The following is an 18,034-nucleotide window of genomic DNA, read 5'->3' as shown; positions in this document are numbered from 1 at the left end:
TCTGTCACTGAAAAATTCCCTTCAACCTAAATGCTTCAAATAATTGGATTCCTGCATGATGTGGACAAAGTTCGATTTGGGTTAAAATTGTCTATGTAAGTGTTCCTAATAACAGTTGTGGAGAACATTCCAAAAGAGGTTACATAAGAGCTTTACCAGTGTATCATAATTGTTGCACTGAAACAGTGTGCTAGGTTGACAGCAAGTTCATCTGCTTTTGACAGATTTCCTCGAGTGATTGGATTTAAAAATATGTTTTGGATCCACCATCGTTAGAGTTCTATGTATATCCTTCAGTTTTCCAGAGGAAAGGAGAGCTAGATAATAATTTCCTTGGCTTCGGGCAGTGTCAATGTTGTTTTTCTTATGTATGTGTTTATTGTAATAGAACATTGTGAATATACCTAAAACAATTTAATAAGCCAGGTTTAAAACAAAGCTTAAGTCATCTGATATCATCTGAGAAATGCCCAGCATTTGTTCTTTGAGTAAAGCGTAAGTAAAAAGACTAAGAGATGCTGGCTACATTTCACAACCAATCATATGCTGAGAATAATTAGGGGTCGCTGAAGAATCAAACATACACCAATCAGTGGAATTAATTCAAGACTTCTTCAATAAACTTTATTTATGAATTCTGACAGGTACAGAGACATTTTGCAATGGGCATCATTATGATTGGGATTTTAAATCATTAATCTTTACCAAAATGTGGTTGATCTGCTTTGTATGTTCCAAACTAAGTTTAATGGGAAAAATGATGTGACGGGTGGTATATTTCTTTATATATTTAAAAATAAACTTTTTTATTTTTAATAAAAAATTATTTGAAATTATTTATTTAAAATTTAAAATTATTTCTGACTAAATCTTTAGCATTTTGTTAAACTCTTTAAACTCTTCAGAATTTTTATCCATCACTATATGTGATCCAGAGAAAAGGAAGCTGCTCATTCATTTAAAGATAAACAGCAAAATCACTAAAATAATGTTTTTAATTTAATGTAATCGGTGCACTCCTGTACGCTTCTTATTAAACTAAGTTGGAAATTCATATCTTCCTGAAGTCCAATGAAAAAAATATCATTTTCTTTGTGATGTTATTATAATACTTTGTGTTTTAGGGAAAGGATTAATAACCTTAATTTAAATATTCCACAAATTTCCATAAAGGAAATCGAGTTTTTTGATACACATCAAAAGCAAAGGTGTCAAAAATCACTCAAAAGTTTTTGCTTTTTAAAAGCAAAGAGTAAGGGGCCCCTGCCTGGCTCAGTCAGAAGAGCTCATGACTCTTGATCTCAGGGTTGTGAGTTTGAGCCCCACATTGGGTGTAGAGATGACTTAAAGATAAAATCTTGTAAAAAATAAGCGAAGAGTATATATTTAAATGCACAATGGAAAGAAATGGGAAAGAAATAGTAGTCTGTAATAAAACAAGGCTTCATAGGTTCACTAGAAGAATGAATTTTAACCCAAAATGCAGTAGGTATTCTGGTTACAAGAAATAGATCTTGTCTATTCAGCTAATAGACCAATGAATGATCTGGACAGTTGAATATCCATGACTAAAGAGTGCAGGGCGCTGTGGGGCTCAGCTTTAACACTTTCATGTGTGTTTTACAATCACAAGGGAAAAACACATGTGTTGCAATGTTCATTTACAGAGCCATTGCAAATCATTTCAATAATTGCAGAATTGATCTTAATTATACAGTTATGTTAACTCCTAATTGTTAGGCATCCTGGCTATAATTCATTTACTCCTAGTCTTTGACAACAAATCATTGGATTTTCTCACATGTTTCTGTAATGTGCATAAAGTCAAGAAAGGACTAAGTCCTATGAAACTCATCAGAAAGGCACAAATTTTACCCACCTAGGATATGTTATTCTGATCTGACAATGTTTAGATACTTATTATTAATGAATCTGAGAAGGATCTTTATTCAGGTTTTGCAGAACTCCATAATCCAATTTTAAATGACTGAATATACAGTAGGGAAATAAGGATGATATGCGATTTACTAACTAGGTAACTTAAGCAAGCATTTTATCGTATAAACCGCAGGTTGCATCCAAGGCGATTTTGCAATTGTCAGAATGGTAACACAGTTGCAGGTTAAACTTAAACCTGTAGCCGGCTAACTATCCTGGTCTTACTTGTCTGTTTCGTTCCCCGCCCAGAGGCCCACCAGCCCACTATCATCTTCTTTGCATTCTATATTGAAATAATGATCTGCCCTTAAAAGGAGAAGCTTTAAAGACAATTTTCGTTCCCACTGATAGCCTTTGTTCACATTTCAAAGCTTAAAGTTTCTTTATTAACTCGTTCCTGTCATAGCTAAGGGCCCTGATTTTTAACTGATTTTCAGATCTGAGCAATCCTGGCTATTACTTTAAAACCTTATCTGTGAATGGCCCACGGTCAGTTAGCAGGAGGCAGCGGCACTTCTCTGCCCCGGGGACTCTGTCCCACACCACCCACCCCTTGTCCTGGTGGGTAACAGGGCTTCTCTGGGACTGCAGACTCCAGGTCCAGCTTGGGGTACAGTCCCTGATCTCCCAGGGCAGAGACCACGATCCCGTTCCGAAAACCCATACGTAGGACCATCCTCCTGCCGCAGCTGTTGGAAATTTTATTGCTCATTCATTTCTTACTCACAATATGTAAGTTGCTTGGCTTTCCAATAAAGCTCCTCTTCTTGTTATATTTAATTTTTAGTGGTGGCAAAATCTACGTAACATAAAATTTATCATCTTAACCATTTTTAAGTGTGCAACTCAGTCACATTAAGCCCATTCGCATGGACAACATCGCTACCATCCATCTCCAGAATTCTTTTCATTTTGCCAAATTGAAACTCTACCCATGTAAGCCCTAACTCCGTACTCTCCCTCCCTGAGGCTTTGGCAACCACCAGTCCACTTTCCCCCTTCCAGAATGCCTTCTGTTGTTAACTTCCCAACACTGTAATTGGTAGGACATAGTGAAAGGAGTCTTTCTAAAAAATGTCTTGTAAAGTAGTCACATCACAGGTCTGACCCAGGGGACAACAGTAAAGATAAGCTCCAATGAACTCATTCAAGTGGCGAGTGCTGAGTCACCATGCATTTAATGGCAGACCCTGAGGCCAGTTCAAGTCCTTTGTGTCTCCCAGATGTCCTCCTGCCCTCCCTTACTCCACCCCACCCTGTTCACCTTATTCTTCCCTTCTGTCCTCACGTAGGAAAAAATAGGATACAAAAAGAACAGTGGTATTTGGGTATTTGATACACACAAACCAAGTTTTTCTTCTTGTGGTATTACTTAACTGCCAAATCATAGTGATGTGTTCAAAAAAACATTTTATATATTATTTATGAGAAGTCGTTATTTTACACATAACAGTTATTAATTTCATAGAATTTGATTTTTCACAATGACAGAATTCCCTTTACCATCCCTTCCATTTATAGAAATAAATATTAAGTGGCATCTGTACCATATATATATATACACACATATATTTATATACACATACGTATATGCGTGTATATATACTTATATATAAATTAATTGTGACATCTCTTTTATTACTAATATTTGAGGAATAATATCACTTTCTGGATTAAGCATATATAGTGAAAGGAGGAATAGCAGAAGAGAAGAAAACGAATCTTTAAATCAATGCTAGGTATAGCTTCATTTGCCTATTATTATTCTGTGATATCCTAAAACACTGTAACAAGACTCACTGCTAGTTAAGATCAATGCTACATTTAAAACTAAAATGATATATTTGTTTGTTGTATCTTTGTTATATTGAAAGTATAATAGTGGTTCCAACCTATATACTAAAAAAAGAAAGTGTCAAGTACTGACAAACAAGGATGATACAGAGGAAAAAATTGAAATATTAACTTGGGATCTATGTATAACATACAGGTTTTGTATAATTGTAATAATGATGTACTTAATCGTGCAGGAGCCAACGCCCTCGCTTTCCCTAAAGATCATAAATAAATAAAAGAAATGTCGACTCACTAACAAAGCTATAGATAAAAGTCTAATTAAAACAATAAAGTTAAAATATCATAATCTCTCAGCCACTGTCAGTATTCTACTTTGGAATCGTATCATTTTTGTACCACAGTCTTATTTAATTGTCACATTCTTGACAAAGTGATGTCACTGTATTTCTGAAATATAATACATTATTTCCTTGGGTAAATACATATTCCTCTGTATCCTTTTAGGAGAAGGTTTCAGGCAGTTACCCTTTGGAGATATTTCAGTTACAAAGTAGCATTTGCCAGTCTGGTTTGGTATAAAATGACGAGAGCATTCGTATGACTATATAGATGTCAGTGATTTAATAGCTTACTTAAGGGCAACAAAGGCAAATGCATCCAAAAACTATCAGTAATATTTTAAGGGTGTGTTTGGGAAAATATCATTATTTTCTTGTGTTCCAAGTTTGAAGCAAATGCTATTTGTAACTTAAGCTTCAAATACAGTCGCTGATTTTACTTGCTTAACGGCTCTGTCTTTTTTTCAAATATTATACAGAGAACTTGTGGCTTCTTTAATTTTTCTCACAAGTCAGGTCTGAAACTAATAGTATAAGCAGCATTTCTGCTGCTTAATACAGTTTGATATTACTTGAAGTAAAAAAGCATCCATTTTCCTTAACAATCTGCTGTATGTTTCTCAAATAGCCCAAATCACTCAGCTAACAACCCACTCCTTCCGCTGGAAACAGAAATTTGTAAAACAATTTTTAAAAGGTTATACTTACACTTGCAGTGTATTTATATGAAACACAATAGGAAATTAACTCAAAACACTGATAAAAAAAATCGCATTACATTAATGTCAAACAACGTTTCTTGGCATACAATGATAACCTCAAAACACCTCCCTTACTTTACAGGGATGACAGCAGCTGAAGGCTGTGTTCGAATTTTCTGCATCTAAAACATTTTTTATCAGTGTGAGGGAGCAGGAATTTTTTGAAAATATTTTTGTGTATACTTGAATCAGATAAAGTTTCCAAGTTTTGTTTTTTTTTTGTTTTTTTTATAATTTTCTACTTATGCGTATTGACCTTTTTTTTACTGGTTCCTTCTAAGAGCTCCACATCAGGATGTCAAAAACTGCGCTTGCAGAAATGAAAGTATCCTCATTATGCTAATTTGGGTTCCACCGATAGGCACGTTCTGTTTTATAAATTACACCCTCTTGTCAGAAGTCAAAATGTATTTGAATAACTTCATGGAAATTGTCACCAAGATTTAAAATTGTGTGCCTTATATGCCATTGTTGATTCAATCCAGGGGGCTTAAAAAGGACATATATTTATTTTTAAATGTGCGCATGATTATTTTGTCACAAATGTTGTCTAAATGAAACCTAGATGTAAGTATAATTTTCTTGTATATCTTGATAAAGTTTTGCATTTTAGAAGGGTATTTTAATGTTCAGGTTTAATAAGATATGCTAAACAGTATTAGTTGCTGTATATTTTACTGCCAACAGGTTTGTTTCCTACACACTTGGAATTTTCCTAAAGGGTAAAATAAATATACATGTTTTCACAAAATTATTAAAATATCAAAAATTAAAATGAAAAGAGGATTTGATTTATGAAAATCATTTCCTGTTCGCCAAGAAGAGAAGCCTTCCAATTTGCCTTTCCGTATCACAAACTAGAAAACAAAATGTAGTTTCATTGAAACTGAGAATAGTTACAAATATCCGAATATTGAATAAGTGATTTTTTTTTTAAATGTGAGCTAAAAATAAATAAATAAATAAACACCTAACAGTTTTAAATTTACTACTCAAACCATCAAAAGAAATCTGGAAAAGAACTGAAGTCATACACCGACATAATCATTTTATTAGAGAAAAAAATGTATTACATTTCCTTTTCAAACATTCTTGACAGAAGATCAGATTTCAGTTGGTTTTTTTTTTTTTTTTTTTTTACTTTTTTTATTTTTGTTTTTGTAAAGTGTCCTATACGTAACAGTTGGGTTTGGTGCTCATTTGATTTTACTTTTCAGAATGACCAGTACTGCTGTTCGAGTAATCTTTGATGTTGCAAAAAGTGGAAAAATCAAAGTGAAGAGCTGAATCTGTTCGTTTTTCAAACATATTAATCTTGTCAAGATAATACATAAAAATCAATCCTTGAAATTTTTTCCAGAGCCCTTTCTCCTTTCTTTTATCCAAAATATGAAACCACTTAGGAGGCTAAAGCCATGTGAATGACCTCAGAAAAATATCCTAAGTTATATTTTGGCTACATATATTTTTAAGTGGCCCGAGTAGACTGACTTTGTAGGGTCAGAAATGATCTGTTTGTAGAACTATTGGCATTCGTCAGATGTGCTCAGCTCATACGCATGGCAGACTGAGAATTTCTGGTATGGCTTTTTTAACAATTCAACTGAGTTTCAAACCCCTGACAGTAACAAATACAAATTGCACCAGCCCAAAAAAAAATTGTTGGGGCTAATTTTAATATTAATGAATTCTTTACAACCTCAGTTCAGCGGTTTCGATTAAGCTTTAATTAGTAGCCAGAGGGGAATCCAAAACAAAAATAAGGAGTTGAATTGCTAATTAAGTTAGTTTGATGAGGTAGAGTTTTAGTAAAAGGCTGGTTGTTGTTAGCTGTGCAAGTTCTGACAAGCTAAAAATACTAAAGATTATCATTATTGTAACTAACATTCTACGTTACCACCAGCTTTCTACACGGAGCAGACAGTTCATTAGGGTCTGACGCTTTTGTCTGTCAGTACCGGGATTAAAGCCTTGTTAATAAGAGAGCCGTGTATAGAATCAAGAGCCCAAGACAAGCCCATGGAACTTTAACTCTGATTGGTTATAAATTAACTAGTTATTACACTCAACTGAATATTTCTACCCACTAACAGGTTTTTGCCATTTCCTGCAGTTTCCACAAGGTCTTACTTATTAGAAACGGATGTTGCAAAGGAATTTGCTTTCTACTGTTGATGGTGATTATATTTTTCTTTATGTTCAGATCCTGAACAACTTCCAAAACTCCACAATGAATTTCATAGTGAATTTGCAAGTTAAAGAGAGAACAGAAAACAAGGAGAACCCACCTACTGTTCTGAAATAAATTATACCCTCTCTAGACCTCTCCGGATACGCATTGTATGTAAATAATGCCTGGTAACTTTTTTTGATTATTTGAATCTTCTCAATAATTTTTTTAAACTTGGATAATTATTATTTCAAACCCAGAAATTAACCCTTTAGTGCAGTTGACTATTCCTAGCGCAATATGAATGCTCTCTTTGTACCCCAAAGACTACTAATTATCCCCTCGAAAGCTCTCTGGTAATGGGGATTCGCCCGGAGTGCACAAGAGGAATGTGAACCATCTTTTTCAGGATTGTGGAAAATGTAATTTGATTTCTCCATACTCCAATGTTTTCTATAATTTGTATTTTATCCTTTTGCTTAAGGTTTCAAAGCCTACAAACCCAATAACTTAGGGATAAGAGAAGACAGAAAAATAAATGATATTGTTTCTGAGGTATTAAATATAAGCCTGGCTATCGGAGCTGCATGACACTCGCGAATCGTAATCAGGTACTTTGATTTAACACTGTTTTGTTTTATAATAAGGTGGTTGCCATATGTTGGAAAACCTATCTGCCTGTATCTGAGGGGCTCCATACCTCTGTAACAAATCCAAAAACTCATTTTATAATACCTTAAATCTACCCATTGTAATGTAGCTCCACAAGTGTAAATCCACATCAAACTTTGCTCATGAATGTGGCTGGAAGATTACGTATATTATCATTGAAAGCAAAAGGGTAGCCATGAATTAGAATGCAGTGGATCTAGCAAAAATAACTTTCCGTAAATCTTCTTTTAATGCATAGTTTACAATTTTCTTTTGCTCAGCATGAAACTGATTAAGATCCCCTTCTAAAGAATATTTTCCCCCTCTCATAGACACATTGTTTAATATAGTTACATCCCCCAATACTCGACAAATCAGAATTTCAATGCCACAAATGTGATGCTTGTTTAACAGCAGCAGAGAGCATTAATTATTTATTTATTTGAATGTAGACTAGGTTCCAATTATAGTATTTCACATGGTGCGGCAACCGAACATATATTCTCTTAGAGGTAAAGAGAGACCTATAGTGTAAGCTGGTTCTTGATATTTGCTGGAGGAATTCAGAAACTGATACACAGTGTTAAATATTTTCATCAATTGTCCTTTAAGAATTACATTTTACAAGATTAAATAGGAAAAGTTAAAGCTTAACCAAGGAAGAAACGATGAAAAGAAAACTTCTATAAACTAACACTATTGCTTTCTAACAGCAAACTCTATTCTAGAAATCTGTAAATGAAGGATCAGAATTAATCTCCAGCATTGCATTTTTAAAAGTTTGTACTTTAAAACAATCGCACACTATGATCAGTTTGAGGAAAAGCATAAGAACAAAACAATGAGAACATTAAAACACTTGTTTGAATAACTAGCTAATAATCCACGGTCATGTTTCTGAGACACCAAATTAATTAGTTCTGTGAGTCAGAGTCAACTTAAGATATCAACAAACAAAAAAGTCAAATAAACTTGTTATTGAAATAATTTTTTAAAAAGTACTGAGGGTCTTATTTTACTAACAAACTATTTTCTGGTATCCATGTAGACAAAATCTAGAAAACAAAAACTGATTTTAGAAATCTAAATGGATACAATTTTATTATTTCTTGTTTACCGAATAGCTCTGAAAACTTATTAGAGAATTGTCTTTTTTCTTGCCACTCATTACAATATTAAAAGGTGGTGTTCAATTGGGTTTTCTTCTTTCATCTCCCCCGAACACCCCTTGACTTCAGCGAAATCAAACAGAGAGCATCCCAAGAAAGATATATTTTTGGATTAGATGCAAAAAATATTCAGTACAAGATGTCTCCACTGTCATGGGATTTCTTTTTTAAAATGGTTTTTAATATTTTCTTTCATCTTGTGAAATCCCACTGATAAGATATGCATAAAAATATGAACCCACTTAGAAAAAAAATCCGAATGTGTGTCCTGAAACAGCATGACGGAAGTAAGTGCAGTGGAAGGAGTGCCCACCTGTCTGCTTATAGGCTTCAGTCTGCAGAACACAGGACCCATCTTCTGTTTCTTAGCCTCATCACCAGAATCCCATAACGTCCTCTGAGTGAACGTGGGGAAGCAGGTTAACTTGTATTTTAAAGTGTCTTCTTCAGACAGATTGTTTTCACCTTTTTCAAAGTAAAGAGGTCATTGAGAAAAGAAAATGATGGAAAACTTTAAATCACATTTTAAATGATCAGACCATACTGTCATGCCAAGAAGTCGTTCAGGTATCAAGAAATCATATATATATATATAAATGTTTTTTTTCTTGTCATCTACTGGTGTAATTCTAAAAGAAGTAACTGTTCTCTTTTATGGTGGTGTGCACTTGTAGGTTTCTAGAATAGCAGACCTTCTTTGCTTTGGTCCTAGAGCAAAGAATGAGGTTTTAAAAATGAGTATTACAAAAATAATAGAGCTTCTTGATGCTCCACTTTAAGACTTACTTAATCTTTCCTTAAGTATATAAGACAGCAGCAGCATGCAAAAAAAAATGCTTGAAACATAATCACCTGCTTTGTGAAACTACGACAGGTACTCAATTTTTAGCAAAGCAAATGCTACAAGAATTTTGATTATTATATCCTGATTTTCTTTTAGACATTTTAGCATTCTTGTATCTTAAAAATTTATTTGGTCTACAGCTTGATAATGACACTAATATTGTATTGATTTTTTTTTTAACATGCATTTTACCTTGAAACCACAGGAAAGAACAATACCAGCATTTCCTGAGCACTCACTGGTGCCTAAATCTGTGCTACATCTTTTCAAAGGATTACCTCATGTCACCTTTAAATAAACTCTTCTGGGAAACTCTAGTGTCATAGCTCAGAAAGTGTCCTTGAGAACACGGCCAGCGTGCCATAGCTCTGCGTAGGGGATCGAACTCAGAGTGCTGAGCTCCACAGCTATCCCTAAGGATGGTCAGATTCCTCTCCTTGGTGGAGGTCACCTACGCCCAGCTGCCCATATCTTCAGGGTCGGGTGTATTCTACATGGGAGGGGAGGTAAAGGAGGTGGAGCCCAGGAGGCATATTTAGAGCATGAAAGATTTGCTTGGCAATGTGGTGGTAAAAGTGGAAAGTAAGCCTTTAAAAAACTTAATTTACCATTCTGTTTTAAGAAAAGGGGATACGCAATGGAGGGTCTTAGGGACTTACTGGTTTCCCTTGTGGTCGCAGGCTGCTGTCTGGTACAGTGTCTGGCATGTAGCTCAGAGTTCATAAATATTTCCTGATGGGTGAATGAATGAGACACCTTTCCGGGACCAAAGGCATTGGTTGTATAAATTGCCCAGCCGCACCATAAAGGGCACCAAAAATGCTTTCCTCCCACTTCACCTTCTGGGAACATCAAAGTTAAGGTTCAGCATTTGGGGGGCCTGGATGGTCAGAACAAGGGCACAGGGAGCTATAGAAGAGGCACTTCTGAGTGATGAAGACTTCGACTTAGGCTGGAAGCAGCCCCCCGTTTGACCTGGGGCTCTAGCACGACAAGCCACATCTACCAGTCTTAGTCTTACCAACTCTACAATGAAGCCAAGTTCATATTTTCTTCAAAGGGGGTTTGAAGGGCCGCTTGAGACACAATGTGTGGCACCACTTACTAAATGATGAAGTTCAACATTAAGTGTAAGAATTCTTCCAGGCAACACATACTTACTGGGCGCAGCGGGGCTCAGAATTCAGACAGTGTCTCACAGACCTGGCTTCCTTTCTCCACTCAGCTTCTGTGGTCTGTTTGCCATCCCTCTGTCCATTTTGGTCGTGCTCATCACTGGGACGTAGGTAACATATGCCCCATCCAGGCACAAGAAAGCAGCTCCCTCCTCCCCCTGCTCACTCTGCAGTAGTATGGACTCAGAGCAGGGGTCCTTTTGCCACGGAACAGAGCCTCTATCAGAAAAACTAGTAACATTTCCTCTTCACCCAGGGCTCCTTAAGGTGCAGTTTTCACTTCTAGACACTCCCCAGCCTTCCACCATGATGCTCGCTTGCTTACTCAAGTGAGGTGCATTTCCTGCATCCAGCCTCCAACGTATCCTCTGGAACTGGATTTCTAACACCTACTGCTTTTCCCCCAAGTGGGCATAAAAGCAAGGAGTAAGGAAGAGGGTAGGGATGGGAGATTGTCAGTGTCTTTGCTAATCATTCCTGCAACATTCTAGAGATCTTCTGGAATGGTGCAGAAGCAAAGGGGCTGGCAGAGGGTCACTGTGTAGTGGGACAGACTGTGGGGAGAAGGGCACCACAGGAAAGGAGCCCAGGAGAAGCAAGAGTAGGTGTCCCCTCTCACACTTCCAAATATTGACAGAAAAGATGTTTGCCTGCATGTGAACTCAAATTACTTAGTACACAAACACAACTCTTTAACAATGTTATCCTTTCTCAAAACTGCCACAGAGTCAACATACAGAACAATCTGCAAACTTCAAGCAAGCCCACCCCACAGACTGGGAAACCATGTGAACAATTGAAGTCTGTGGTGGGTTTTGTTGTTCTTTAACTGGCTCTATTCCGGAATGTTCTCAGGGCAACACTCAAATCTCAGAAAGCATGAACACACTCTCCCCAAAGGATACATCAGAACTGTATTCATTCTGACCTCTCGAGAAGTCTACACTTCTATTTGAAAGGAGATACATGTATTATGTTTTCTAGAATTGCAATTATAAACCTGCTTTCTAAAAGAGGATTAATCCTAGCTGTGGTGGAACCAACAACTTACAGATATTCTCAGAGTTTTGTGAAAATTTTTCTTTCCTGGATTTGTGGAGCCAGGGTCTGGAGGACAGTGTCCAATCTCAGTTCAGTCCTCTTGATGAAGGAGATACCATCACAGAGGCTGGGGACATAAATAATGTGATAACGTTTCCATTCACCATACGTGTTGAATGGGTTAGGTCATCCCTTGGCTCTGGAAAGAAACAGCCTGAGAAAGACAGAAGGATTGTTCTTTTGGTTTTGTTTGTGGGTTTTTGTGGGTTTTATTATGGGGTTGTTGTTATTATTGTTTCACAAACTATCAGACCCAGTTACTAAAAATTAAGATCTGATACAATTCTTATTCAGAGATAATTAGCCAACAGCTCTGTGGCCAGGGGAGTAATGGATGGATGGGCAGGTTCAAAGCTGAGGTCATTGAGTATGAAAGGCCAGGTCCCCAATTTGCTTGCAGAGGTTATGACCTGTCCTGGAGCCGACAACGTGGCAGACAATATGCAGCTTTCTTACCTGCTATGATTTAAAAATAGCTGAAATCTAATAAATTATTTAATCCCTATCTCACAGTTAAAATAATCAAAAGTATGTCATTAGTAATAAACTATGACTTCATTAGAATCTTTCACATAACGTGATTAGAGAAGAATGTGTCAATAATTGGCAAAAGTTTGCCATTCATTAATTAACACCTTCGTATGAATACAAACTTGTTATCTTCACATATTATAGGTGAAAGATTATCATTAAAATAAGCCATGATATTTACAAGTATTGTTTCTTAAATTCTTATAATTTACTTTTAATAGGTTGACTCAAAGACATTTTTAAAAATCCCCATATTTTTTCTAGGTGAAATGTGAGTATTTCAATAGTTAGTGCCTATAACAATCCCTAAGGAAGAGATTCCATAATTTCATTTTTTAATATAAAATTGTACTATTTTAAATTTGCTTTTATTTCCTCACCCGGAAATGTCTGGAGAAACCAAGCACAGATATTAGTCTAGTTACCATATGTCATTCAGGCTGCTTGTCACCAGAATTACTCCGGCTAACTAAACTGCTTGCCCTCTCCAAGAAGAAACATCACTCGGAAGAAAAACTGGTCAAGTCTAATTCACTGCTTAGAATTTCAGTGCTGTTTTCTGAAGTTTACCACAAGTAAACAGTTTACATTAAAAGGTTAATAGAAACAGAGACATGGTTTTCTCTGAAAGCTAGCACTGATCTCATTTTCACTCTAAAAAGATAGTCAAATTACCTTTTCATATGCTCATCCCTTCTAAAATAATACATTTTTTCATTACAAACATATTTTGAAGGAAAATGATGGAAATGATTGGGGCAGGATCAAGGGGAAAGGAAAAATGACTTTCTCTGTTGATCCATTTCTAGTTAGGACAAAGTAGAGTGTCACTCACAGAGAAGTAAAATTTGCTGTTAGTTTTATATGCCAAGAAAGGCAATAGAGAGAATGATTGTGTAGTAAGATTCAAGTTACTTGTTTTCGTAGATAGGATATTCTTTGCTTTTTAAAAAGATTTATTTATTTGAGAGAGAGAGAGAGAGTGTGCTCACAGCAAGCTGGGGGCAGAAGCAGAGGGAGAGAATCTTCAAGCCGACTCCTTCCTAAGCAAAGGACCTCACCCAGGACTCTTATGACCCTGAGCCAGTCATGACTGAGATCATGACCTGAGTGGAAACCAAGAGTCAGATGCTTAACTGACTGAGCCTCACCTAGGCACCCCTCGAAGGTAGGTTATTTCTAAGATTCAGTTTGTTACCTTATTTATGTGGCATTTGGTAAGGTCCCACATGTGTTTGTATTTAAAATAATCATTAGTCCCTTTGCAAATCTAAGTATGTGGCAAATATCCACCAATGCATTTAAGCATTGGACCTTGTTGGATTTTTTTTAAAATGCAGTTTCATTATCAAGCACTCCTAAAATTGAATGCATAGATACATGAATTCATGAATCTAAATCATGGGATACAGAAATTACTCATTTTTAGTAGATTGTTTTAAACATAAATGCATACTTTGATGAGATGTTACTAATAGTCCATATTCAAGCCATATAGGTCTTTAAGGCACATTTCCCACTTAGTGAAAATAATTTAAACCATTTATGAGTATGAACACAAGTTGGTATGAGAACATAGTTTATAAATATATGCATATTTGTGCATTTGTAGGAAAACTCTACATGGCCTTGGTCAGATTACATTGACTGAATGCCTCCCTAATCGCTTTTCTAAACAATCTGGTAATTTTGTGTATGCATTTCTCCCTCTATTTTATGCTGTTCTTTTTTATTAATCAAAACAAGATAGGCAATTAAGGAACTGCTGATTCATTTTTTAAAAGTAATTTAATTCTACTTCAGGAGAAATTTGTCATCACTGAGACACTCATTCTTTCAAAACTTTCTAATCCCTATTTAACAACACAGATCCTTTATACATGTTAACCCCATGCCCTGAACTATATTCACTTGGATTTCAAAATTCTATTTCTGTGACAAACCCATGTCAACCACACAATCATGGCTTTTTTTTTTTTTTTGAGAAATTAAACGTAGTAAGGTTAATATAGAATTGAAACTGATTTCTACTAGAAATGTTTCCTTATATATTTAGTTTATTAGAAAAATAACTAAAAGAAAGTTTAGAAGATGCCTTATAAGAATTTTTGATGACTTTATTTTCATTTTCTCATTTTTTATCAAGTGTTGCCAGTACCTCTGGTTTGAGTGTATATTTGGGAATATGTGCTACATTTTGGTTTTGTATTCTGTATCATAACAAAATAATATGTTACACAAACGTTATATATTATATACAGCATTACATACCATATGTTATATATTATGGAATATAGCAGTATTATCTATAATTATATATTTTATGTCTATTTATTTATATATAATGGCTTGTCCTCCAAAATACAAGGTGAATCCTTAATGCTAACTAGGTAAAAATGTGTATTATAAATTACATAATCGCACAGAGGCTGGCCAAAGAAATATTTTCAAAGGACAGGCTTAAATATCCATGGCATCTCTAATTTTAACAAGTTTAAAAATATATAAAATCTGAAGTTCTAACAATTCTGAAATATTTCTGTCACTGTCACTAGTTAACATAAATGTTCAAAATGCAGTTTTCTTTTTTCCTTCATTGAAGTATAATTGACATCCAACATCGTGTTAGTTTCAGGTATACGACATATTGATTTGTTATTTGGATACATTGCAATAACCGCCACATAAATTCCACTCCCCGTCTGTCACCATACAAAGTTACGAAAACTGTGTGTGTGATGTGAACTTTGCAGATTTGTTCTCTCAGCAACTCTTAAATACACAATACAACATAACTGACTAGAGTCGCCATGCTGTACCTGATATCCTCATGACATTTATTTCACAAGTCGGAGTTTGTACCTCTTGATCCTTTTCACCGACCCTGTACCTGACTCCCTCTGACATCTATTCTCTGTATCTCTGAGTCTTGTTTTGTTCTTTTATTGGTTCATTTATTTTTTTTTTTGAGATTCCATATATAAGTGAAATCATACGGTATTTGCCTTTCTCTGACTGATTTATTTTACTTGGCATAATACCCTCATGGTCAACCCATGTTGTCACAAATGGCAAGATTTCTTATTTTTTATGACTGAGTAGTATTCCTTGTATATATACCATATCTTCTTTATCTTTCCATCCATCAATGGATATTTAGTTTGCTTCTGTATCTTGGCTATTGTAAATAATGCTGCAAGAAATATAAGGGTGCCTATATCTTTTTGAATTAGTGATTTCACATTCTTTGGACAAATGCCCAGAAGTGGATTTGCTGGGTCGTATGGTAGTTTTATTTTTTTATTTTTTATTTTTTTAGATTTTATTTATTTATTTGACAGAGAGAGATCACAAGTAGGCAGAGAGCCAGGCAGAGAGAGAGGGGGAAGCAGGCTCCCTGCTGAGCAGAGAACTCGATGTGGGGCTTGATCCCAGGACCCTGGGATCATGACCTGAGCCAAAGGCAGAGGATTAACCCACTGAGCCGCCCAGGCACCCCGGTCGTTTTATTTTTAATTTTTTTGAGAAAACTCCATACTGTCTTCCATAGTGATGGCACCAATTTGCATTCCCACCTATTGTGCATGAAGGTTCCCTTTTCTCCACGTCCTCACCAACACTTATCATTTCTTGGCTTGATAATAGCCATTTGGACAGATGTGAGGTTTTTTGTTTGTTTAAGTTTTGTTTTTTTTTAATTTATTTATTTGACAGAGAGAGAGATCACAAGTAGGTATAGAGGCAGGCAGAGAGAGGGGGAAGCAGTCTCCCTACCGAGCAGAGAGCCCAATGCAGGGCTCGATCCCAGGACCCTGAGATCATGACCTGAGCCAAAGGTGAGGCTTAACCCACTGAGCCACCCAGGTGCCCCAGATGTGAGGTTTTAATTTGCATTTCTCTGATGATGAGTGATGTTGAGCATCTTTTCATGGTGCCTGTTGGACATCCATATACCTGCTTTGGAAAAAATTTTCTATTCAGATTCTTTGCCCATTTTAAAATTGGATTTTTGTTGTTGTTGTCATTGTTGTAGTTGAGCTGGAGAAGTTTTTTTATATATTTTGGATATATGATTTGCAAATATTTCTCCCATTCAGTAGGTTGCCTTTAATTTGTTGATGGCTTTCTTCTCTGTGCAGACATTGTTTAGTTTGATGCAATCTCATTATTTATTTTTGCTTTTGTTGCTCTTGTCTTTGGAGTCAGATCCAAAAAAACCATTGCCTAGAGCAATGTCAATAAGCATACCACCAACACTTTCCTCTAGGAGTATTTTGGCTTCTGGTTCTACATTCAACTTTTTAATCCATTTTGAATTAATTTTTGTGATCCATTTAATTAATTTTTTTGATAGTAGTCCATTTTCATTTTTTTGCATGTGGCTGCCCAATTTATCCAAAACCACTTATTGAAGAGACTGCCCTTTTCCCATTGTATATTCTTGCCTCCTTTGTCATAAGTTAATTGACCATATATGCTTGGATTTATTTTTTATCTTTCTTTTCTGATCCATTGATCTACGTGTCTGTTTTTATGCCAGTACCATTACTGTTTTGATTACTATAGCTTTGCAATATAGCTGGAAATCAGAAAGCATGATGCCTCCAGCTTTGTTTTTTCTCAAGGTTGATTGCTTTGGCTATTCAGTATCTTTTGTGGTTCCATACAAATTTTAGGATTATTTGTTCTGTTTCTATGAAAAAAAAAAAAAAAGCCACTGGAATTTTGATAGGGATTACATTCAATCTATAGATTTCTTTGAGTAAATTTTATAATATTAATTCTTCTATTCCATGAGCATAGAATATTATTTCTTTTATTAGTGTCTTCTTTGATTTTTTTCAATGTCTTATAGTTCTCAAAGTACAGCTCTTTCATTTCCCTCATTAAACTTATCCCTGGGTATTTTATTCTCATCAGTAGGATAGTTTTCTTGATTTCTCTTTCTGATAGTTTGTTGTTAGTGTATAGAAATGCAACAGATTTGGGGTGAGAATCATTATGCTTATGGTGCATGTGATATATATTTTACTTACGTTTCCCTATGTGTCTGCTTATATTCCATTATATGTGAACCCGCCCAGTATAAATATTATATTCTTCAGGTCTGTGACTGCTGTTTGATACTTTCTCTTATTTTCTCTTTGTTGATGTTCTCTGGGTCTTCATCAATTCTTTGCCAGATTTTGATATGCGTCTTTATTACCATCACCAGTTTTTAAAATATTTTATTTATTTATTTTGAGAGAGAGAGAGAGAGTGCACACATGTGTGAGAGAGAAGCAAAGGGAAAGGGGGATGAAGAGAATCTCAAGTAACTCCACGCTGAGCACTGAGTCTGACTCAAGGCTCCATCCCACCACCCTGAGATCATGACGCAAGTAGAAACCAAGGGTCAGATGTTTAACCAACTGAGCCACCCAGATGCCCCTATGACCATCATAGTAGTTTATCAGGTAAACTACTTATCTCTGTTTCATTAAAGTTCCCCCCTCCCAGGGCTTTAATATTTAGAACATATTCCTCAATTTCCTCATCTTGCTCAACTTTCCATGTTTG

This window comes from Lontra canadensis, unplaced genomic scaffold (genome assembly GCF_010015895.1).
Source record: "Lontra canadensis isolate GAN:19392208 unplaced genomic scaffold, GSC_riverotter_1.0 scaffold112, whole genome shotgun sequence".
Lineage (NCBI taxonomy): Eukaryota > Metazoa > Chordata > Mammalia > Carnivora > Mustelidae > Lontra > Lontra canadensis.
The sequence above is the reverse complement of the archived record's forward strand: the minus strand, read 5'-3'. Positions refer to the sequence as shown.